Below are 26284 nucleotides of genomic sequence, written 5' to 3'. Positions count from 1 at the left end.
ACATTACATTCACATCACACAGACAGACATCATATACACATTATACATTACATATACATCACACACATACATTATACACACATCATACATTACATACACATCACACACAGACATCATACACACATTATACATTACATACGCACCACACACAGACATTATACACACATCATACATTACATACACATCACACACAGACATCATACACACATTATACATTACATATACATAACACACAGACATCATACACACATTATACATTACATACACATCACACATATACATCATACACACATTATACATTACATATACATAACACACAGACATCATACACACATTATACATTACATACACACCACACACAGACATTATACACACACATCCACTCACACCCTACATATACAACCACCCTTCCTGTCGCCGCCTGCATTCTCTGCCTCCTCACCTGAGCCGCCATGAGTGGACATCAGAGCTGTAGTCCCGGCCGGTGTGAGGTTACATGGGTTTGAAAATCTCCCCTCACACCGGACGTCCACTCCTCTCTCTCCCCTGCTCTGTGTTTTCCCCGTGCAGTGCAGTACGTCCTCTCTCCCCCCTCCTCCCCCTCCTCCCCCTGCTCTGTGTTTTCCCCGTGCAAACATGCAGCCTCCCTGTGGTGGATTAGGTCCTGTGAAGAAAGAGCAGGGGGAGGGGGAGGGATAGAGCTGTGTGCGGGGGAGGGGAGGGGCAGTGTGCCGAGCTGTGGACATCCTTTCTCTCCCCCTGTCTTCTTGTGTTAAGTGTAGCTGCGTCCTCCATCCTCCGGATGATTAGATAAGGGGGCGTTGCTCAATTATGTAATGCGAACGTGTGACCTCGGGCTCAGCGGTCAGCTGGGGGCCGCCGCCCCCTCCATACACTCTGAGCGCCGGTGTGAGGTGCAGACTTGCATCCGCTCCTGCGCCTCACACCGGCAGTATAGAAAAATAAGGGAGAAGTCGGTCTGTCCCTGCTAGCCCGATACAGGGCTAAATCTATAAACAATTCACCTGCCCGGCGCCCAAAACTACTTGTCCCGGGCGTCGGGCGATAGGATTTCCACATCCCTGCATGACATCACTGCAACTGGATTATCAAAGACCAGCAGGCTATCAGGAAATAGTCAGCAGGGGAACTGCAGGGCAATGGTAAGGTGAGTATACTGCTGAATCTGAACACCCCCTTACCCTAATATGGCAAAGTGAATGAGCCCATTGTTGCCCTCATTGACAATATAGAATAAAAAAAACTGAGTACCAGTCATCTTAAATTCAATGCTTTAGGCTTCTTTCACACCACAAAATTACTCAGTTTTAAAGATCCGTATGAAGTTCCATCTGAAAATCGGCTGTAAAATGGCAGTTACAAAATCCTACACAGCCGTTAGAAAATCCCATTATAGTCAATGGGATTTTTCTAATAGCTGTTAAAACCCGTTATAACCTGTTATTAATAACAGCCGTTAATTTGTGACGGAAGATAGTAACAGGAGAAATAGTGCATGCACCTCCTGAAAGCACCCGCTCTACGTGCATCCCCCTGTAAAGAACTTGCAAATAAAGCACTGAAGAAAAGTCTGATGAGTGCAGCCTTTTTATTTCCTTCCATTGTGCATATTACTTGGATCTGTTGCTAAGGCTTTGCACCACCATATAGTGCTTATATAGTGCCGCTGCCATCTCAAGGGGCCATACACAGAACATAGTTGCCTTTATATATAGGAGTGCCAGTTCTCCTCCTCCTTTTGGAACTGTTAGGGGTTAATTTAACTATTATATAGTTTTATTTGACAAATAAGTAACATGTGACCCAGTATTATCGAAATATCTCCAACTGTTTGGAAGTTATGCATAAATTTCCCATAGACTTGTATGGGATTTGAAAAAAAAAAAAAAATGACCTTGGCAAATGGGGGTGGGTAAGGGTTAAATTACCTATCCTATGTTTGTTGTTGACATATTATTAACATGTGTGCCAAGTTGCGGTTTGGACGTGATGCTGGAACATACACACATCCACACACACACATACACACACACACTGGGGGAGATTTATCAAAACCTGTGGAGAGGCAAAGTTGCCCAGTTGCCCATAGCAACCAATCAGACCCCCTCTTTCATTCTTAACAAGGCCTGTGAAAAATGAAAGAAGCGATTTGATTGGTTGCTATGAGCAACTGGGCAACTCTCCACAGGTTTTGATAATTCTCCCTCATTGAGTTTATATACATAGATTATGGTATTATCTACATTATATAAAATGTTTTTGTTGACAGGCACACTTTATTATTAATCCGAGACTTCCTGTTCTGTTTCCAGCAGTCTCCTGCTTATCATCACAGATAGGGAAGTACAGTGAAAGCTGAAATCAGTATATAGATAGGAAGATAAACAGTGTTCACATCTCAGCCTCCTCCTCCCAGTGAAATGAGCTCAGCAAAGGTCACAAAGCACACTCTGAAATCTTTCCAATTTATGTTAATTGGACAGCTCTTGTCTTATGTTGCCTATGTTTATGGGGTTGCTGTAATGCATATTTCTAAATGTAAAAAATGTACAAAAAATTGAATTAGAAAATTACAATCAGAAAGTAGAAACAGATTAGAAAAAAAAGGTTTTGGCTCTAATCAGTAGAAAATAATAATCTAGGCAATACATTCCTTTTACGGTCCTTTAAGGGTGCTGTATGCTTTCATGGTAGCTGGCAGTAGAGGACCACAGCTTCCAGCCAACAGGAAGAGATGGCAGCGTAGACTTCTCAGATGAGTGCTTGTTGTGGTACCTGCCCGCTCAGCCAGTCACTGGTTAAGACGGAACACTTATGTGGCCAGTGATTTGCTGATCCAGCAGTCCTTCTCTTAGCCCTCATCTTAGAAGCAGTAGGGAGACAAAAGATTGGGGGATGTTTGCCAGTAGTACATATACATGGGCTTCCTTTCCCTTACTTTTCTGGCCACTCAAAGTACATACTCTCTTTGCTATACTATGACACAGTGCTGAAGAAAGAGTGAACAGTCTGCACTGTGCTGACAATTTAACACACAGTGAAGTACTAAATGGCATGAGGTATGAGGAGAGGTTACTGATGCACTGGGTTTGTAAGGAGCTATGTGAACCTCTTTAAGTTTCAGAAATGTGTAGGTGTCGGTAAGTGTTCTGTGCCACCTTAAAAGTATTGCAACTAGCAAGCTCCTGTACCAACAAGTATGAACTAAAACCATTAAATTTTGTAAAGTCTTCTGCTACACCTGTTTCGTCTGTGATCACCACTTTTCTCGATCACTGAAATAAAAAATACAGTTCACTGTGTCACCTGAAATAAAAGCCATTAAAAGATTTGTAAAAGGTATTCGAAAAAGAGACCCCTGCTTAAAAAATTACCTCTATCCCAATCCAGCCATGCTACAACCATATCAGAGTGTATATTAATGAGTGAGTGCCATAGTGACACACATTGTACCAACTCATGCTCTAAAAACAATGACAAATGTCCTTTATTAGAGACTTCATGACTGAAATAGTAGAGACAAGGTAGATTTATAACCAGCAATGCACATTCATCATTGTTCTTTCTGTAGTGATACAAAAGCTGCTGTTAGTCATGGGTTGAATTCCTCTCTCTGCCAAACTGATCCTCTCAGAGCCTGGAGCATTGCCGGTACCTTATCTTGCAGGTGAAATGATATTCATATTTAATTGTGTTTCCATTGTCGGTGAGAAAAGAGATATGACTCTGACACATTCATTCTAGACTTTTGTTCAGTTTCATTAGGAGCTGCTAGCTATCCGTTTCTTGTGCATGACAAGCTCACCTTAACAGATGGATAATCCTTTTTCTGAAATCCATCTAGCTATCCTGTAACTAAACAAATCTGTTTTGTTCTGAGCAGAAATGCAATGTAGTGGAAGATATGGATTAACCCCTTAAGGACCACGGGCGTACGGGTACGCCCTGACGTCCTGGTACTTAAGGACCAAGGGTGTACCTGTATGCCCATGGAAATTCTGGTCCCCTCCGCTAACCGGACAGGGACTGGACTGGGATACCTGCTGATATCATTCAGTAGGCACCTCGTGCAAACCCCTGGGGGGGGGTCCCCATGTCAGCGACCGGCACCAGACTGGCAATTTGCGGCGATTCCGGGTCAATCGGGTCTCTGGTGACCAGGAAAAAAAGGGTGAATGGGGCTGTTCGAGACAGCCCCATTCACCCTCCCCCAGCAGGAGTGAGGTGGCACTGGTGCCATCTCACAATCACATAATTGATCAGTCGGAATAACCGACCAATCACTACCCTGCTGGGTATTGATTGGGGCGGGGATCAGGGCCGGCGAGGATCTCATACCTTTGCCTGGCTCAGCGGGGATCCCCTCAGGAGCGGCGGCGGACAGGAGCAGCAGGATCGGTGGCAGCAGCAGGGGCAATCCTGGCGGTGCAGGTGGCAGGATACAGCAGGAGGTGTGGCCTGTTCACTTCCTGCTGCTGCTTAGCAACAACTCTCAGCATGCACAGCCAAAGGGCATGCTGGAGGTTGTAATTTTGCAACAGCTGGAGTTCCAACTACAACTCCCAGTAGTCTGTGCATGCTGGGGGTTGTAGTTATGCAACAGCTGGAGGCGCATTTTTTCTATGAAAGCTACTCCCAGCATGCACGGAGAGCCGAAGGGCATGCTGGGACTTGCAGCAGTGTGCCTCCAGCTGTTGCAAGACTACAACTCTCAGCATGCCCTTCAGCTGTCAGTGCATGCTGAGAGTTGCAGTTTTGCAACAGCTGAAGGTACACTGGTTGTGAAACAGAGTTTATATCCTAACCAGTGTGCCTCCAGCTGTTGCAAAAATACAACTCTCAGTATGCACTGAGAGACCATACATGCTGGGATTTCTAGCTTTGCAACAGCTGGAGGCACACTGGTTGCGAAACACTGAGTTAAGTAACAAACAGTGTTTCACGACCAATCTGCCTCCAGCTGTTGCAAAACTATAACTCCCAGCATGTATGGCCTGTCAGTGCATGCTGGGAGTTGTAGTTTTGCAACAGCTGGAGGTTTGCCCCCCATGGGAATGTACAGGGTACATTCACACGGGAGGAAGTTTACCGTTAGTTTTCTGCTTCAAGTTTGAGATGCGGCAAATTTTCAGCCGCAGCTCAAACTCCCAGTGAGACATTCACTGTAAACCCCGGCCCATGTGAATGTACCCTAAAAACACTACACCTACACAAAGTAAAAAGTAATCACTACATATACACATACCCTTACACAGTTTTTAATTTTCACAAGCGGTAAAAGGACAAAAGACCCACAAAATTTGTAACATAATTTCTCCTGAGTACGGAAATACCCCATATGTGGACGCAAAGTGCTCTGCGGGCGCACAACATGGCTCAGAAGTGAGAGCGCACCATGTTCATTTGAGTTCAAAATTGGTGATTTGCACAGGAGTGGCTGATTTTACAGCGGTTCTGACATAAATGCAATGTAACATTCATGTTTCAGTAGACAGGAACACCGGTGGTAGTGGATCCACTGGACCTGTGTGGCAGATAACACGGACCATACCAGGGAGTGGAGTCCAAGGTGCCGCTGGTTTTCACCAGAGCCCGCCGCAAAGTGGGATGGACCTGCTGCGGCAGGCGGCATCCAGGTCGCTACCCCTGTCACAGCTCAACCACACAGGCGGCTGAGGAAATTTGAGGCACAGGTAGGAAACGGCAACTCGTGGTCAGGATAGCAGAAGGTCAGAGCAGGTGGCACAGTAGCATAGTTAGGAACGTAGCAGGTGGTCAGTAGGCAGGCGGCAAAGGAGCAAGGTCAGGTCACAGAACAAAGGGTATGATACACGGCAAGGTAATACTCAGAAACACTTTCTCTCAGGTACTAGGGCAACAAAGATCTGGCAGGGAAGTGTGGGAGGCGCTGAACATAACACACAAAACAATAAATACCCACATGTGACCCCATTTTGGAAATTACACCCCTCATGGAACGTAACAAGGGGTATAGTGAGCCTTAACACCCCACAGGTGTTTTGACGAATTTTCGTTACAGTTGAATGTGGAAATGAGGGAAAATAGGAAAAAGGCCCCCCAAAATTTGGAAATGGAAATAAAGTGCTCTGCGGGCGCACTACAATGCTCAGAAGAGAAGGAGCGCCATTGGGCTTTTGGAGAGAGAATGTGTCCGAAATTGAAGGCCATGTGTGTTTACAAAGCCCCCATGGTGCTAGAACAGTGGACCGGGGGGGGGTGTAGTTTCCAAAAGGGGGTCACATGTGGGGGGACATGTGACCCCAATTTGGAAACTACACCTCTCACGTAATGCAATAAGGGGTACAGTGAGCATTTACACCCCACAGGTGTCTAACAGATTTTTGTAACAGTGGTCCATGAAAATGAAAAATAAAATTTTTCATTTGCACAGCCCATTGTTCCAAAGATCTGTCAAACGCCAGTGGGGTGTAAATGCTCACTGCACCCCTTATTAAATTCTGTGAGGGGTGTAGTTTCCAAAATGGGGTCAGATGTGGGTGGTCCACTGTTCTGACAGCACGGGGGCTTTGTAAATGCACATGGCCACGGACTTCAATTCCAACCAAATTCTCTCTCCAAAAGCTCAATGGCGCTCCTTCTCTTCTGAGCATTGTAGTTTGCCCGCAGAGCACTTTACATCCACATATTTACATACTCAGAAGAAATGGGGTTACAAATTTTGGGGGGCATTTTCTCCTATTACCCCTTGTAAAAATGTAAACTATGGGGGGGAAAACCAGCATTTTAGTGAAAAAAAATGAATTTAAACATCAGAATTTAACGAAAAGTCGTCAAATACCTGTGAGATGTTAAGGCTCACTGGACCCCTTGTTACGTTCCATGAGGGGTGTAATTTCCAAAATAGTATTGCTTTTCTGGCATCATAGGGGCTTCCTAAATGTGACATGCCTCCCAAAAAACATTTTTTTAAAACTCTCCAAAATCCCATTGTCGCTCCTTCCCTTCTGAGCCCTCTACTGCGCCTGCAGAACACTTGACATACACATATGAAGTGGTATTTCCTTACTTAAGAGAAATTGAGTTACACATTTTGGGGGGATTTCTCTCCTTTTACCCCTTGTAAAAATTCAAAAACTGGGTCTACAAGAAAAGCTGCTGCTTTTTTTTTCTTTTTCTTTAAAGCAGTGGTCTGCAAACTGAGGACCTACTAGTGTTGCAAAACTACAACTCCCAGCATGCCTGGACAGCCCTTGGCTGCCTAGGCATGCTGGGAGTTGTAGTTTGGCAAAACCTGGGAGGTTCAGTTTTGGAGACCACTGGTTTAACCCCTTAACGACACAGGCCATAAATGTATGTCCTGGTATCCTGGTACTTAATTCATCAGGACGTACATTTACGTCCTGAACATGATGTGAGCATCGGACCGGTGCTCGCATCATGCATGGCAGGCCCTGGCTGCTATCAGCAGCCTGGGACCCGCCAGTAATTGTGGACAACAGTGTTCGTGCTGATAACAGAAAAAAAAAGGCGTCTGCAAAAGTTTTATTTTATTTCACTACTCAAAAAAATTATAGCTACTACACGCACCTAAATTAGTATGTTTAAAAATGTCATCTTCTGACCTCTATAACATTTTTATTTTTACACATACGGGGATGTATGTTGGGGGGGATGAGGGGGGTCTGGATGATGACAGGAGGGATGAGGGGGATCTGGATAATGATATGGGGGGCAAGGGGATCTGCATGTTGGGGGGGATGAGGGGGGTCTGGATGATGACAGGAGGGGTGAGGGTGATCTGGATAATGATATGGGGGGCAAGGGGGATCTGTATGATGGGGGATGAGGGGGGTCTGGATGATGACCGGGGGGGGGGGGAATTATGTATTTTCCACCCTAGGCTTATACTCGAGTCAATAGGTTTTCCTGAGTTTTTGGGGTGAAATTAGGGGCCTCGGCTTATATTCGGAACGGCTAATACTCGAGTATATACGGTAGATTGGACTTTTTGATTGTTTTTAATACATTTTTTTCTGGGGTATGATGTGATTTAAAAAAAAATCAATTCTAGGGTTTGGTATTTTTGTAACGTGTACGCCATTCACCGTACGGGATGAATAATGTAATATATTAAGAGATCGGACAATTACGCACACGGCAATATCAAATTTGTTTATTTTTATATGGAATTTGGAAAAAAGGGTCTGATTTAAACTTTTAATATGGAAGGGGTTAATGTGTGTGTGTGTTAATCTCTTAAGAACGCAGGGCGTACAGGTACGCCCTCATTCCCTTATACTTAAATGGGCACTGCCACCAAACTTTTTTTTGGATATTTTGTAGAACTTATGTACTACAATATATCTCTAATATATATCCATTATTAATTTTTTGTTTAAAATATTTTATTTTACATTTGAAAACCAGCCACTAGGGTTCTCCCTCCAATCGGTCAATCGGTCCTAATTCAGTCAGCCAGTCAGCCTACGCTCACTCCCTGCCTGTCAATCAAACAGGCAGAAGCGAGCGCTGCGAACGCCAGGGCTGCGCGCATTGGCTCACTGGCCTCATGCGCAGCCTGTCCCCACCCCCAGCAAGGATACCTTGCTTGGCAGGACGGCGATGCTCCTATACTCCTCCTCCCTGGGTAGCACATGATCTGCTCAACAGGGAGGAGGAGACCCCGGAGCAGCCTGCCATGCTATTGGTCGCTCATGTATGCGTGCTCCCAACAGGAGCGCAGCATAGATGAGGTGAGGGTGGAAGTCGGCATCCAGCAGGCGTCAGTGACGTTGCGCCTGCTGGGGAAGTCGGCTTCCGGCAGAGCTACAGCCGGCAGCAGAGGAAAATACATTTATAGGTAGGAAACTATTTTTAAAAGGCAGGGAGGGGGTTAGGGATAGATTAGCAATAGGTAGGGACAGAATTTTTTTTTTAAGATGGTGGGAGCTACTCTTTAAAGACCAAGGGTGTTGTCTGTACCCCCCCGATGCCTTAAGTGGCTTTGAAGCGAGCTTAGAAGCTGCGCATGTTTCAGAGTAGTAAGTGTCGGCTACCATCAGTAGCCAGACACTCACTGCTTACGGCAGGCAGTGGAGATCCCGCCGCTGCCAGTCATTGTGGCAACCCTTTAGACCTCATGATCAATGCTGATCATGGCATCTAAAGTTAAACTAAAAATCTGCAGTAGTTCAGAGGAGCTGACCAAACCCCGCGACATGAAGACAGAGTGCCAGTGCGTGTTAGTTCTCTATGCAGACATAACAGTGTGTGGTAATATTGTGCTAAAAGGGCACAGTGTGTATATGGTAGTATTATAGTCTGAGGCCACAGTGTGTGGTAGTATTCACCAGCCGCATTGAATGACGTCAGTGGGCAGAGGCGAGCTGCGCTGAGGTTGGTGTCAGGAAGAAAGATAAAGTGCCAGTATGTGTTAGTTTTATATGCAGAGTTAGCAGTGTGTAGTAGTATTATATGTAAAGTGCACAGTGTATAGTAGTATTATTTTCAGAGGGTGCAGTGAGGGATATTATTATATTGAGAGGGTGCAGTGTGGGGCAGAATTATATTCAGAAGGTGCAGTGTGTGGCAGAATTATATTCAGAGGGTGCAGTCTGTGACCACGGTTTTAGGTCCGGTTGTAAAAGCGCATACGGCGCAAAAATGAGCCGACCGGACCGAACGTTTCACTCCGGTCGGCTCATTGAAGTGAATGACATACGGGAGCGCATACGGTCACATACGGGAGCGCGAGGTTTTAGCTCCCTCCTGCCGTATGCGCTCCCGTATGGGACAAAACGTAGTGTGGACCCAGCCTTATTTATTTACTTAGGTTGTAACACATAGGTAATTATATTATTTTATCTACGCTATATATTGTACACTACAGTGACATTTAAAAAAAACAAATGTAAGTATTACTTACAAATGCTCTTCATACATAAAAAATGCCTATGGGTTGTGCATATCAGTATGGGTGGAGTAATTTGGTATGGGTGGTGTACATTGGAATAGGTGTGGCATACCTTGTGGGGGAGGAGCTTAGGGGCCTCCCCAGCAGGTCTTGCAGGGGGGGGCCCCCAACTTTATTGTTACCCCACGGACTCCGCCCCTAGACATCTTATCCTCTATCCAAAGGATAGCAGCTGGGGACCCCTCGCGATCTTGGCTGTGGCACCCCAGACATCCGGTGCATAGGGGATAAGATGTCTAGGGGCAGAGTACACCTTTAAATATTTCAACTCCAATGGTCTGGCAGGGATATTTAACTTTTGCCACATAGTATAGCATATTTTCTTGTGTGTAACACTATTTTTCACAGAGAAGATATTGTCCTCTTGGAATGCTAAAACAATACAAAACTTGTGTCTGTAACAGTGGTCTAACTTGTAGCTCATGGGTTTCAAAAAAGTTTAAAATTGCACCCCTGTTCTAGTTTTGACAGCACATATACAAAAAAATAAAATAAATTGGAACAATGCAGAGTAGATTAGCATGGCCCCTGTGCAAGGATGACACACAAATTTGTGGTGTTCCATAATAAAAATTTGAAAAAATTTACCCCTGCCATTTACCATGGCACCAAGTGTTACTGCTACCTCTATGACCCTTTAGCTGCACCCCTGTAAAAACTCAAAGTTTCTTTGAATAAAATAGGAGGGACCCTTTAAACATAACGGAAATATGCAATAAACATTTAAAATGACATCTACAACATCTTCAAATCCTTCCTGCTTTATCCTCCACTTCCAGATAATGTCAAAGACATTGTGGGAGATTTATCAAAACCTGTGTAGAGGAAAAGTTGACCAGTTGCCCATAGCAACTAAGCCTGTTGAATTTTTCACCTCTTTAAAAGTTAACCAAGCGATCTGATTGGTTGCTATGGGCAACTGCACCACTTTTCCTCTGCACAGGTTTTAATAAATTTTCCCAATTGCTCTGACACAGAGCAGCACCCAAGTACAGGAATAGGGAAAAGTGAGTATTGAATGTATGGTCTGAGGTCAGTAAAGGGGTAGTTTGGGTTGGGGTTTGATATAAAGGTCTGGTCTGAAGTCGGTATACAGGGGTGCCTAGTGTACGTAAACATGGGCGGTCTGGTGACTGTACACAGAGTTATGAGGTCTATAAAAAGGAGAGAAGGAAAAAAAATTGAAGGTGCAATGACAAAAATTGGCCGATTCCATAAGGGGTTAAAGAGCTTCTATACCACCGCTAAACAGTTAAGTTGTTCCAATCTTGAAATATGCTTCACAATAAAATTATTATCTAAGCTGAGCTCTCAGGAACCATGCCTGAAAGGCCAGTGCTGCTCCTTTGTAAATTTGTACTTTTGTGTCATTGTATCAGATCATGTCTAGTGTAGTCCAGGCATTGAGATTATGAACAATGGCACTGCACTGATCCTTCAAGCACTGTTCCCTTTTATCTCATGACTGCTTATTCAAGCTTTTACTCATGAATTAAGCAGATAGGCAGGTTTATAGCTCTTGTTCTTAATGCCTGGACCTATCTTTAAATTAAAAAAATAAACAAATTATTATTAGGTTGATAAAAGTAATTAAGAAAAATTATGAAAACTGGCAGCTCTATATGAAAAGCCTGGAGATAAAGCTTTTTTTTTTATGTGGTTGCCCAGTACAGGATTTACCCTCCTGTACCCTTTTCCGTCCTGTGTGACTGACTCTATTTCAGTGCCCCCTTGGTCCACCTCCATTCTACAGACCCTAAATGGTTAACAGTGCATTATGTTATTTATTAATTTGTCTTTCTGAGGTTAATGTGCATTTAAATGTTGTTACCAAGTCATGTAACCAGGGAAGGTGTCAGCGGCCAGGTGACTTGTGTGGTGACCTCATAGGACTCCTCCAAATTGCTCTCTTAAATACTAGGGAGGAGCTAGTTAGGTCAGTTCTATGCATACCGAGGAGCAGTACAGTCAAGACCTGAGAGTGTCTGGTGTCCTGAGGGAGAGCTACGCCTAACCACGCTAACACCATCAACCGTGTACCCATTCAGGTGAAAGTCAAAACCTGGTAAGCAACCACAGGGGAGAAGTTTAGTCAGTCATAGTCAAGTCTATCAAGTCTGCTAAAGTCAGTGTGGGATTGCAATTCAGTCCAAGTACAATACAAGTCCCAGCGAGCCCTCAAGTCTTCTAAAGTCACTGGTCATCTCTTTGGGCCTAACTGAGCTGTAAAGACTATACCATCGGTCTGCCTCAGTAAAGCTGCCATTGTTCCGTAACCTTGCATCAGAGTGATTATTTGGCCCGTGCCTGGCCCAGGAACCAGCGGCCATACCTCTTGTGGTGTAAAGGATAACCATGCCCTGGCGTCATGAACACAAGGGGTTAATGCCGTCTGTCCTTTCCTCGCACCCTCACCACATTTACATTTAATGTAATGGAATGAATATATAGTAATATGAGAGCAAGAGGCATTTAAAGAGATTATCTAATGTTTTTCAAAATCTAAGATGCTACTGGGATGGGAGGAAATTAGAAAAAAAAATTATTATCTTGCCCTGCTCCACCACTGATCCCCCGCAGCTACGGTTTGGCTCTGTCCAATCCACCTGTTTTCTCTCTTCTTCCTGCTTCCAAATGAGTGGCCTGCTGCAGGATCTGCAGGCTCGGACAATCAGTGTTCAAGGTTGGACACCGCTGCAGCCAGTGATTAGCTGAGCCAGGGTTTTTTTTTGCTCTCCTGGTGACAACTGTTGGCTCTGTTCCTTGTAACATTTATGTACTGCAAAAATGTTCCTGCTCTTGCCCTTAAAGTGTAACCACTGTACAGCATTCGCCCCTCGTGATGTCATGTCCATGATGTCATGGCCACACCACCTCAATGCAAGTCTATGGGAGGGGGCGTGTTGCCACTCACCCTGCCATAGACTTTGCATTGAGGGTGTGTGACTGTGACATCATGAGGGGCGTGACCACCCCCGCAGCGCAAAAACAGCGTGTGGAACATTTAGTTCCGAACACTGGGCAGTGGATTACCCCTTTAATCTCAGCTATTTTGCTACTGGTTCCAGATCCTGGTTTGTTCCCATTATTTATTTTTCTTGTTCTATGTGTTGGTCTATTCCTGGTTTGTTGTCTTGTCTGGTGACCTGGTGAATTCTTCACTTCCTCAGAAGAACTGGCTATAGCACCACAGAGACCATCGTAGAAATCTTTAAAAAATATGGAACTGTTGGCTCCAGTCTTCCTCAGGCAATATTATATGCTTCCTTGATCTCCAATTTCTCTAAGTAATGACTAGACCCTATGAACAATTTAGTCTTAGATTGTTTGCACAAGCTCTAATGATTGTACATTGGAAAACAGCCCCATGCTATCAATGTTACTATTATATAGTCTAAAGAATACTTGCTTGTATTTTTCTTTGTTAAAGGGGTACTCCGGTGGAAAACTTTTTTTTTTTTTTTTTTAAATCAACTGGTGCCAGAAAGTTAAACAAATTTGTAAATGACTTCTATTAAAAAATCTCAATCCTTCCAGTACAGCTGCTCAATACTACAGAGGAAATTCTTTTATTTTTGGAATACAGAGCTCTCTGCTGAATCACGAGCACAGTGCTCTCTGCTGACATCTCTGTCCATTTTAAGAACTGTCCTTAGTAGAAGAAAATCCCCATAGCAAACATATGCTGCTCTGGACAGTTACTAAAATGGACAGATATGTCAGCAGAGAGCACTGTGCTCGTGATGTTAGCAGAGAGCACTGTGTTCCAAAAAGAAAATAATTTCCTCTGTAGTATTCAACAGCTAATAAGTATCGGAAGGATTAAGATTTTTTAATAGAAGTAATTTACAAATCTGTTCAACTTTCTGGTAACAGTTGTCTCAAACTTGATTTACAATATCCTGCACTATATTTACATGAGTACATCTGTAACATTTACACCTGAGCTCTTTTTTTAAGTGGTCTTTTTTATTCTTTAAAAAAATTGGATTGTTTCATTTAATTTCATTTTTCAAAAGCTTACAGGGTTTTCTACAACAGAAAAAGTTGCTTATTCATTCTGACAAATGGTAGTCCAATTTTACCAGTTTCTGTCTGATTTTATAAAAATAAATCATATATGATTTATGTGGATATATTTAAGCTACTGCACATTTGTAAACAAAAAACGTATACAATTAATCCTATGAAATCATACACTAATATGATTCAATATGATTTACATAATTACAATAATGATATGAAAATCAAATAAGTTTAAGATCAAATTTTCAGTCTGGACAAAATCGAGTTTGACATGATTAATAGAGGGCAAAGTATATATATATAGATATGCAATTCTGTACGATTTGTAGGAATAAAATTGTGGACCTTAAAGGAAAACTGTCAGATATTTTCTCCCGCACTATCTACAGTACAGGTGGATAGTGCGGGAGACACTGATTAAAATGAGCCCTACCTTACCCGGATCCGCCCGGCCGTTTGCCCGCAATGTGTATATCTTGCTGTAACTGGCATGGGCGGGACTTCTGCAGGTTAACTGGCACTGACATCAATGCCGCTTATGAATATTCATCCCCCTCCGGGAGAAAATATATCTGACAGTTTTCCATTAAAAATTGTGATGTGAATGGACCCGAACAGTTTAGTTTTCAAAGCTGCCTCTGGTTTTTCTATTTTAATGCCCATCCTGCAGATCTCATGACTCCTGTGTCTCTTCCATTCCAACATAGAGGAGGGCTCTCTACCTGTTCTCTGTGTTGTACAGGTACAATTGGATGAAGGTCGCTGGCTGTGTGGCTCAGTTTAGTACCTATGAAACAAAGGGGAGGGCTGTTTTAGTTACTATAAGACAGAGAGGGAGGGATTTCTTCGTAGCTATGAAGCAGAGGGAGGCTGTCTTAAGTTGGGTTCACATCACGTATTTCCCATACGGGGACGCATACGGCAGGGGGGAGCTAAAAACTTGCGCTCCTGTATCCCTGCATATGCAGTCCCATATGTGAACTGGTCGGCTCATTTTTTCCCCGTATGCGGTTTTCTACCGTACCTAAAACCGTAGTCAACTCGTTTTTAGGTCTGGTAGAAAACCGCATACGGGGAAAAATGAGCCAACCGGTTCACTCCGGTTGGCTCATTGAAATGAATTACATATGGGACTGCATACGCAGGGATACGGGAGCGCAAGTTTTTAGCTCCCCCCTGCTGTTAGTGCTCCTGCATGGGGGAAAACGTGATGTGAACCCAGCCTTATTTTTTATAAGAAATAGGGGGGCTGTCTTAGTATCTATGAGACGGAGGGGGAGGGATGTCTTAGTCGCTATGAAACAGAGGGGGAGGGATGTCTGAGTTTCTATGAGTCACAGACACAGAGAACAGAGAAGAAATTCTCTGCTGTGTCAGAACGGCTCAGCACTTTCAGCGGTTGTAAGGCAATGCTGTGGTCACACCAAAGCAGACCCAATTTTTAGTAAATATATAGTAAATATAAGAATCTAGTTTGGCTTTGGCTGACCACTGCTTTGCATTACTTGTGTGCGGCCTGCAGTCTGCTCTGTGTCCTTTGTCTGAAACTGATTATATTATATGGTATTTAATTCTAGCAATCTCGATTATACCTCAAATAAAGTAATTCAATTTGTAATTTCATTTCTCATGAAAGTCATTACTAATACCAGCAAATTCATTTTTATTTTTAATGCAGAGTTTTTATTGTGGTAGAACATTGTTATTTTTCGCGATAAACCCAATTTTCAATTAAAAAGCGAAGGCAGTGACGTTGAACCTAACAGATTAATGCGACCTTTGACTCCATCCTAGCCATAAATGACTTGAAGAGCCAAGCGTTTATGGTGGCCAAGCACAGCTTTTCCAGCTACTACACAGTGGAGTAGTCAGGTGGCTGAGATTATAAAAAGTAAACTGAATTTAACTTGTGTATTTCATGTGCGGAAGTAACTGTATTTCCTGAGGTTTAAAGTGTGCAAGGTTATAGGGGTTATCCACCATACAGTGATTTTAGTATGTACCTGGCAGACAGTAATGTACATGCTTAGGAAGGATCTGCGCTTGCCTTGGGACTAAATGGCTAAATTGTGAGATTACCATAACACTGTGGCTAGCTTTTTGTGAACTGGTATTTCCTTTTAAGTTTTCTTCTTTTGCCTACAAATCCCATATTTCATTTTACTCCCTCCCACACATCAGCCACCAAACCCATTGAATCATAAATGAGCTGCATCCATTCAAAAGACCTGTGGTTTTCAATCAGGGTGCCTACAGCTGTTGCATCAGTTGCAGATTGATCTCTCGCCCATCAAGCGATCCCTCCACCCATTGAAGCAGACAGGCTCCCTGTCATCAGCTGACTAGTGAGTCAGGTCTCGGCCGCATTGCTACCTGGGAAAAATCTGAGACAACAGTCATTTTGTATGCTGTTAAAAATAAATATTGGGGGGGAAATCACAGAAGAATTGTGAGAAAACTGTCACACACAAGTACAGACACTATATTATGAACTTCACTAACTTTAAAGCCCCTGTAGCATAGTCAAATAAAATAAATTCCTGGAATACCCCTTTAATGTTTTCATGTACATTGCATCACATTGTACAGCTGAATGGTTCATTTAGTCGCATGCAGACTCCTAGCCAATGGCTACAGGAGTAGATCCAAACTCCACCCTCCCCTTTCTTGGGGAAAAAGGTGGACTGTAGTCTTTTCTAGTTGAGACCTGGTCTTTGCCAGGTGCACATATCTGTCCCTTAGCCCTACTTAACCAGAGATGGCTAAAGTTTAGTGAGCCTAGGTATTTCTAAAGTTAGCCGTGCCAACTACACATAGGCCATATGTCACTATTCCTGTAGGTGTAATGTCCGTTTATGTGTTTTTGTATTTTTCTGTTTTGGTGTCTATTCAGACTCTAGCTTTGTGATGTACTGTGATTCTTGCTTGTGTCTGTTCTCTCTGTTTGGTATCCTGATCTGTATTCCTCCATATTTGGAGTTTGGTTTTGTATTATTCCTGTGTGGTATCCTGATCAGTTTTCCTACATGTTTGGAGTTTGGTTTTGTATTATTCCTGTTTGGTATAATGATGTGTATTCCTCCATGTTTAGGAGTTTGGCTTTTGTGGAGTCTGTTCAGACTCATCTGGTTCTTAGTCTAGTTTGTTCAGTGTCCAGTGTGAACTGTGTTCTATGTTCTAATCTGTTTAGTGTTTTTCGTTCAGTTCCCTGTCCACCACCAGTCATGGCAGTAGAAAGCTAAGTAAATCCTAAACCCTCTTTTTTCTCCACTGCAAGAATAGATTTCTCTACACATTATAGCCTCCAAGAAGGAGAATATATATATAAGCAATGCTAGAGCTAAGTAAGGACCTTGCTGTCTTTTGATAGATCTTATTGTCCTTTGGACCAGCCAAGTCTGCCAAGTCAGGGGAGACTTCTCTGGATACACTTCTCTTAGTGTTGTGTCACAGGTTAACGCCAAAAGTCACCACAGAGTAATACACTATGTTTTACCCCCACCCCGTGAATATCTTTGCCGTACTGGTTTCAAGTTTCAGTAAATTGGTTTGCAAGCTATAGAAACAGAGAACATCACATCTACGCATAGCTGCAGAGAGCAAAGTTCCACATACATGTGCCATAGAACTAAAGATTTATTTCTGAAAAGTATCTGTAAAACAGGTATTATTTGAAGGGACAGTTACTAAATTATTCTCCTGAATCTTAAATTGTACTACTTTAAAGTGGTACCTTTCAAACTACATTAAAGTGTTTGTGTTGTACAGCGTTGCTTCAGGAGATAAGCAAAATATAAGTTGGTTTTCCCGAATCCTGGCTTTAAAGGTCTCATTGCCGAGCTTTGTGTGTGTGGGAACAGCTTTATTTGGATTGGTGTGTGAAACACAGAAGGAACATTGGGTTAACACCACTTGGCTACTACTACTCTCATGATACTCTTTCCATGAATATCAGCCTTTCTCCAGTTTGCAGTACAAAGCTGTCTACACATATATGGTCTTTTTCCAAGTGTGCGTGAAGGTTTCATGGGTAATAAATGATGACACCCTCTGGGGTTTGAAGATGATATATTATAACATACAGACTGTGCACAGCTGTGTCCATGCACTCTGCTACCCTGTGGACTGCAACACCAGGGTAGTATGACAGGTGAAGTCTATTGTTGTAAATGTAAATTCATCATGTCAATGAGGATATATTTAAAGAAAAGCATACCCTTGTATTGTGCTCTGTTTCAGATTTTACCAGAACTGGACATTAAAGGGAATGTGTGATCACTTTCATATTGCCCAAACCAATAGTCATCTGGGTGGTCCCAGATGCTTATCCTCGCCCCACCAGCCTTGATTGATAGATATCTCCCTGTATGGGCAGGCGGCAGCCAGATACCACCAGGGACTGCTCTGATGACATGGTTCAAGCAGCATAAAAGTGATGACACATTCCCTTTAATTTCCTAGTTCTGGTAAAATCTACAACAGAGCACAGTACAATGCACAGGTATGGCTATTTACAAACCTTATTGACATGGTAAAACAAAAAGTGAACGTGCACCTTTGAATGGCAATGCTAATTTGTATGTAACAAGTGTTTGCCGTTCAAATTATCATCACTTCTGTGAATGCAGGAGCTCACTAACATTTAAGGGGGTGCTCTGTTTCCCAAACGCTGGAGCCGGCGCCGGGAGCTCGTTGCATCATAGCCCCGCCCCTTAATGATGTCACGCCCCACCCCCTCAACGCAAGTCTATGGGAGGGAGCATGACAGCCGTCACGCCCCCTCCAATAGACTTGCATTGAGGGGGCGTGAAGTAATGCTGTGAGGGGGCGGGGCTATGATGTCACAAGCTTCCGGCGCCAGCTCCAGCATCGGCGCCAGCATCGGCGCCAGGAGCTTGTGACGTCATAGCCCTGCCCCCTCATGGCATCACGCCCCCTCAATACAAGTCTATTGGAGGGGGGCGTGACAGCTGTCACGCCCCCTCCCATAAACTGGCATTGAGGGGGTAGGGTGTGATGTCATTAAGGGGCAGGGCTATAACACCACGAGCTCCCGACGCCAGCTCCAGCATTTGGAACAGTTTGTTCCAAACGCTGAGCAGTGGAATACCCCTTTAAGTACATGAATCACCCAATGCAGATTAATGGGGTTGTTTTGTTTTATTTCTAGTGACTTTTTATATATTTGTGCCTTTTTATCACCATATACAATACTTAAAGGGGTATTCCAGGCAAAAACTTTTTATATATATATCAACTGGCTCCGGAAAGTTAAACAGATTTGTAAATTACTTCTATTAAAAAAATCTTAATCCTTCCAATAGTTATTAGCTTCTGAAGTTTTCTGTCTAACTGCTCAATGATGATGTCACGTCCCGGGAGCTGTGCATGATGGGAGAATATCCCTTGCATGATGGGAAAATATCCCCATAGAAGCTGGACAGCTCCCGAGACGTGAGTCATCAGAAAGCAGTTAGACAGAAAACAGCAAGGATTAAGATTTTTTAATAGAAGTAATTTGCAAATCTGTTTAACTTTCCGGAGCCAGTTGATATATGAAAAAAAGTTTTTGCCTGGAATACCCCTTTAATCTTCTCTTTCTTTTTAGAGATGCATTTCAGAAGTCAACTAGATTCATTTTTGATAAGAGACCTTGGTTATGCTTGTTTTGATGCCTGTAGGGTCAATAAAATTGACAAATCATAATTCCACTGTTGCCTAAGGGCTCAAGCAGGCAGCAGAGCTGTGTGCACAGAACCTGTAGAGCAGTGCATGTAGGCCATAGAGTTTCCTAGTATGGAGCTACACTGGCTTTATAATGCAATGCTGCAAGAGGGAGAATACTGTACCTCCATGCAGAACACGTCTAGTAGAGCATGCCTTTATTTTCATGTAATGGGTGATATAGATTCTCACTGGAAAATGTCATAGACAGTTGGTGCGAAATTAACCACATTTATTTTTCTTCTCCCAGAGAGGTATATAACATTCACTCAATCATTTATAAGGGCACACAAGCTTAGTGAATTATTGAGCAATTGAACAGTAGAACAGTTGCACAACTATTTGCAGTCTCTTGATGGGGCCTTGTCAAAACCTTCCATTTTACTATGTGTATAAGGGAAGTGACCCTTACCTTACTCTAATAAACATAGTTTGCAGGGTTGTATCATCGACGTGCACCTCCAAGGGTCCTAGTAGCCACTAAACCATTACCTTTCTTCAGAATAACCTGGTATCCACGCACAGCCATGTCAATAGAGAAAATAAACCACCAGCACTTGCATTACCTTGCATTACAGGGCTGGTTCCGATAATAGGCAAAATAGGCAGCTGTCTAGAGCGCCCTCTTGATGGGGGCACAGCTCTGCCCCCTGCAACAATGTTAGTATCCAGCCAGTATCCAAAGCACCGGCCGCTCATCTGAAGCACCCGCTCAGCCAGCACCACCATCACAACCCCCTCCCCCCGGTATCATAATAATCTGCATTCTTCAGCCTGCTGGAGGAGCGCAGTGCTACCTCTGAGGCCTGGCAGGCAGGTCCTGACACTACGTGTGCCTATATACATCCGCCCCATGAGGAGGAGGTTTGCTATAGTGTGTCACCCCAGTAGTAAGATGGGGAGTGTCAAAGGGCGGAGCCAATTAGCTTTCGCCTAGGGTGGCAAAAATCCTTGCACTAGCCCTACCTTGAGAGTGGGGTCCCTGACCACTATGATGCCAACAGAGTTAAAGAGTACCTGTCATAGACAACTCTATCCCTAAATCACTCCTACATCGCACTCTAATTGATCCTGAGCTACATCCTGCCTTTTTTTAGCTGAATTCCCCCCCCCCCCATGTACCATTTTGCAGGCCTGTATGCCTGCTCACTCTCCTGTGAGAAGAGGAAAGCGTGACGTTGTCTGAAGCCTGCCAGGGCTCACTTCCGCCTGCTCATCTATGCCTCCTCAGTCTATTTAGATGCACTGCACTGAAAGTCGCGCATGCTGCAGGCTCGGCGTGTTTTGGGAGGCAGAGACAGGGGGCGGGGTTACGCAAATTGGGTGTGCCGCATGGGCCCGTGCATGGAGCTCGCTCTCTGACAGTTTCATTTACAGGCAGAGAGCGGACTATAGGGAGACTGTGTCCAGACTGCATTTCAGGACTTTAGACTTCTGCCCGGCCAGGAGAAGTCCAAAGTCTGTGTGCATGAGGGTGGGAAAATGCAGTCTGGGCAAGTAAGGAGACTTTCAAACTGAAATTACATAGAAAACGACAACATTTAAAAACAAATATATTAGTAACATTTTTATTTACCCAAAGGAATATAATATTAAAAGTACTCCACTGCCTCAGAGTTCGGAACATTTTGTTCCAAATGCTCGCCCCCTCCTATAGACTTGATTTGAGGGGGCATGGCATGATGTCACAAACCCCGGCACCCGCACTTAGCATTCGGAACAAAATGTTCTGAACAGTGAGTCAGTGGAGTATTCCTTTAAGTTTAATGACAGTGCCCATTTAAGTCCTCATCTAGCAATTTACAATACCGCCTCTTTAATGGCCCATTCACACAATGGAATATCTGCCCAAAAAAGACCAATTGGGTATGTGCCATCTCCATTGAAAGAAACACATATCTGAGGAGATTCGAATAAAAGGATGAACGTTCTTCCAGCAAACTCTGGAATTTGTATTTCTGTGGCAGAATTTCTGTATTTCTGTGGCAGAGCTTCAAGTTACAGGTCTCACCTCATCAGCAGTAACAGTGCAGAGCAATACGCTGTAATATGGACATGCCTCAACTTCACCAAAAGATGTTGTTGTGCAACACATCTGGCATCCACCACCAACTCATCTCTGGGCATCAAAACCATGGTCCCTTTGACAGATATCTCCTTGTGCAATATGGCACCCAGGAACATCATTCCTAGTTGCTTATCCCCTATTCTATGCACTAGGGGTGCCCATACCCTAATGGATATTTCCCACAACAATATCGGGTATTTTTGGACTGCCTAAGGACAGCTCATAGGATGTGCACTGAGTTACCCCTCTATAAACTGGTCTATTTTTTGTGTTTTGCTTACCCTAATGGATACACAGCATCAAACTTTATAATAGAGTGAGTATGATAGCAACACACATTACGCACACATTGGAAATAACATTGCATTATAACCTTTATAAAGGGACATGTGCTAGTTACTTTCATTTTATCCTCATTTACATGTATTCTGCCATGTTCCTATGATATCTAACATAGCAAAACATCCATCCATTTTATCCTCTGTATTAAAAAGCAGGTACGCAGAGGTGCAGTAGAAGCCCCAGATACATCTATGGCCGCCCTATTATGGCTCCATGCAAACCAGAGCGGTAAGGCTAGGTTCACATTACGGAATTTCCGCCTGCAATTCAGCTTTGAAATTGCAGGCAGAAATTCCGCTTGCTAAAATGTATAGTGCAGTGAATGGGTTTCCGTTCACAAATTCACACTTTGGAATTTGTGAAGCTGAATTTGTGAACGGAAAATCTGCTTGGAAATTTACCGCCTGAAGAATGGCGTTGCTCATTCATCAGGCAGAAATACTCGCAGAACACATTGCAGTCTATTGGAGAGTGCAGTGTCCGCACGGTCGGATCAGTCGGCGCTGGCCACACTCGTAATCTCCAGGCGGAAATTTTCTGTCCGGAGATTCCGCAGTGTGAACCTAGCCTAATAGAATTATGTGCCTGGAGCCTAAAGGTTATTAGAGTTGCATTATAGAGTGGGTTATAAAGGGTAAGAGCAGCTAGAATCATTGCTACCTATTCATTATTAACCCCTGAGACACATAGCATACAGCAATTTTTTTAATTCCATTAGAAGAAGTAAATTGTGTGTCAGTTTATGTTCACATTAGGGGGAGCCTTAGAGAATTCTTGTACTCATTTACAGACACCAATTAGATGTTTGCTTTATAGCTTTGTTTTCTTGGGAGAAGAATATCTCTCTTGTTTGCATTGATTTCCTTTTTTACTGCCAGACGGCCTAGAAAAAAAACATTTTTCCAGGTCCAATGCCTGCCATTTAATGTAGATATCTCATCTGGATTTTGTGTTGAGTCAATCTATAAAAGCAATAATTCATAATCGGCAGAACAACTTCTTACATACATACATCTTTTATGACAAGTGGTCAAAGAAGGACTTGAAATGCTCATCCATACATGGCCCAAAAATGGGATTTGTCTAAGACTGACATACAAGGGGATGAGCGAGTACCTATTGTCCAAAAAATATTTAGCTTCTGCTTTTGATTTCTTCAGATGCATTGGTTTCCAATGTATTTAAAAGCTACTTAGGAGTATTTTACAGCCAGGTTCATACACCTCTATATTTTTTTTAAAGGGTACTTTGGTGATTTTTTTTTTTCATATCAACTGGCTCCAGAAAGTAAAACAGATTTGTAAATTACTTCTATTAAAAAAATCTTAATCCTACCAGTGCTTATTAGCTGCTGGAGTTGAGTTGTTTTTTTCTGCCTGACTACAGTGCTCTCTGCTGACATCTCTGTCTGTCTCAGGGACTGTCCAGAGCATGAGAAAAACCCCATAGCAAACCTCTCCTGCTCTGGACAGTTTCTGAGACAGACAGGTATCAGCAGAGAGCACTGTTGTCAGGCAGAAAAGAACAACTCAACTTCAGCAGCTGATATGTACTGGTAGGATTAAGATTTTAATAGAAGCAATTTACAAATCTGTGTAACTTTCTGGAGCCAGTTGATATGAAAAAAATAATAATAATCACCAGAGTACCCCTTTAAAAAAATATAGAGGTGTATGAACCTGGCTGTAAAATACTCCTAAGTAGCTTTTCAATACATTGGTAACCATTGCATCTGAAGAAATCAAAAGCAGAAGCTAAATATTTTTGGGACAATAGGTACTCACCCATCCCCTTATGCACTTGTATGTCAGTTTCTGGAGCCAGCTGATATGGAAAAAAAATATTCACCGGAATACCCCTTTAAGTTATACTTAGCCATCTCAGTAATGGCTAACTTTACAGTCAATGTCCACCATTTATCATCCTATTATTTTAGGTCCTACATTCTATGCCGATTAACAACCTAAGATACTGTATCTTTATATTGGCTATGGCAGTGTTTTCCAAACAGTGCACGTCAAATTGTTGCTAAACTACAACTCCCAGCATGCCCTGCCAGCCTTCGGCTGTCCGGACATGCTGGTAGATGTAGTTTTGCAACAGTTAGAGGCGCACTGTTTGGAGAACATTCTACTAGAGATCTGTTTTGCTATGTCGAACCTGAAATCCACCACAAATACTCAGTTTATCAAGTCCAAATTCTGTTGCCAACTCTGGCTTACTTGAGCCATTGTTTAAATCATTTTCAATTTAATCATATGTGTTAAGAATTTTTGGTGATGATTTTCCTTTTTACGATCTATATTTCAAAATAATCCAGAAAATTTTGCAGTTTCCAATCTGGCCATTAGGCCTTAAAGGGGTACTCCGGTGAAAAACTTTTTTTTAAAATCAACTGGTGCCAGAAAGTTAAACAGATTTGTAAATTACTTCTATTAAAAAAATCTTAATCCTTCCTGTACTTATTAGCTGCTGAATACTACAGCGGAAATTATTTTCTTTTTGAAACACAGTGCTCTCTGCTGACATCATGAGCACAGTGCTCTCTTCTGACATCTCTGTCCATTTTAGGAACTGTCCAGAGCAGCATATGTTTGCTATGGGGATTTTTTCCTACTCTGGAAAGTTCCTAAAATGGACATAGATGTCAGCAGACAGCTCTGTGTTTCAAACGGAAAAACCTTTCCACTGTAGTATTCAGCAGCTAATAAGTACAGGAAGGATTAAGATTTTTTAACAGAAGTAATTTACAAATCTGTTTAACTTTCTGGCACCAGTTGATTTAAAAAAAAAAGTTTTTCACCGGAGTACCCCTTTAAACTGTAATGATAAGAAGGAGGCTGCTTGAAAGTAATCTGTACAGGTGATGTAGTAATTTAGAAAAATTAATAATAAGAGTCTAGGTGACACATTCCCTATAACTTTGTTTAAGACATCAATTTAAGGCTTTGTATTGGAACAAAGATCAGACCACAATGAAATATATTCTACCATTAAAGGGGTACTCCGGTGGAAAACTTTTTTTCTTTTTTTAAATCAACTGGTGCCAGAAAGTTAAACAGATTTGTAAATTACTTATATTAAAAATTCTTAATCCTTCCAGTACTTATTAGCAGCTGTATACTACAGAGGGAATTATTTTCTTTTTGGAATTCGTGAAAGAAAAGAATTCCAAAAATAAAAGAATTTCCTCTGTAGTATACAGCCGCTAGTAAGTACTGGATGGATTAAGATTTTTTTAATAGAAGTAATTTACAAATCTGTTTAACTTTCTGGCACCAGTTGATTTAAAAAAATACCACAGTACCCCTTTAATGTAAAGCTATGCTGTTTATTTGTGGGGTTCATACTAAAAATAAGTAAGGAAACAAAATGGCTTTTTTATGATTCCTCACTTTGTGACTTGGCAATACTGTAACTCAAGTGACTCCCCAGGCAACTTATGTCCAGATTACTGGCATACGTAAACTAGATAGCAGTATTTAAAGAGAGTTATTAATGGGGACATTTTCTGAAGGTTACCCCCTCAAACTATAAGACTATGGCTATGTAGCCAACTTTATTGCTTAGATTTTTACTTTGTTGTGCATAAAGACTATGCAAGGTTATAGAGGGTGTCCTTGTAAATGCATTGACACATTTTAGGAAAAAGATACCTTTGTAAAACTCTACTGTAACCACATTATAAAGGTAAATAAGGGGCAACTAGACTAAGAGACATACTCAATATTACTACACAAATAGATAACACTCACCATCCAGTTGGGGGGAAGGGGGGATTGGGGTATTTGTTTTTCTTAGCCACCCCCCCCTGTTTTCGTCAGTCTCCAGTACACTACATATTTGTATTCCATTGTGGATTAACCTCTTAAGGACCCATGACGTACCGGTACGTCATGAGTCCGCTCCCGTTCTATAACACACGGCCGCTTTGAACGCCGAGTCTAAAGGGTTAATAGTGTGCAGCACTGATCGCGGTGCCGGGCACTATTAACCCTTTAGATGCAGCATTCAAAGTTGATCGCCACGTCTAAAGTGAAACTAAATTAATGCCGGTTAGCTCAGGGGGCTGTTCGGGATCTCCGCGGTGAAATCGCGGCATCCCAAACAGCTGTAGGACACAAGAAGTGTCCCCTACCTGCCTCCTG

General features: G+C 42.7%; 1 protein-coding gene and 1 pseudogene across 2 annotated transcripts in view; both read left to right on the top strand.

Annotated features, from left to right (window-relative positions):
• The window catches only part of PLPP4 (phospholipid phosphatase 4), a 216043-nt gene that overhangs the window by 43830 nt on the left and 145929 nt on the right, over positions 1–26284 (top strand). The gene's annotated exons all lie outside the window — the stretch shown is intronic.
• Positions 10439–10552, top strand: LOC130283657 (U6 spliceosomal RNA; annotated as a pseudogene).

This window comes from Hyla sarda, chromosome 7 (assembly GCF_029499605.1).
Source record: "Hyla sarda isolate aHylSar1 chromosome 7, aHylSar1.hap1, whole genome shotgun sequence".
In the NCBI taxonomy this organism is placed as follows: Eukaryota; Metazoa; Chordata; class Amphibia; order Anura; family Hylidae; genus Hyla; species Hyla sarda.
The sequence above is the reverse complement of the archived record's forward strand: the minus strand, read 5'-3'. Positions and strand labels throughout refer to the sequence as shown.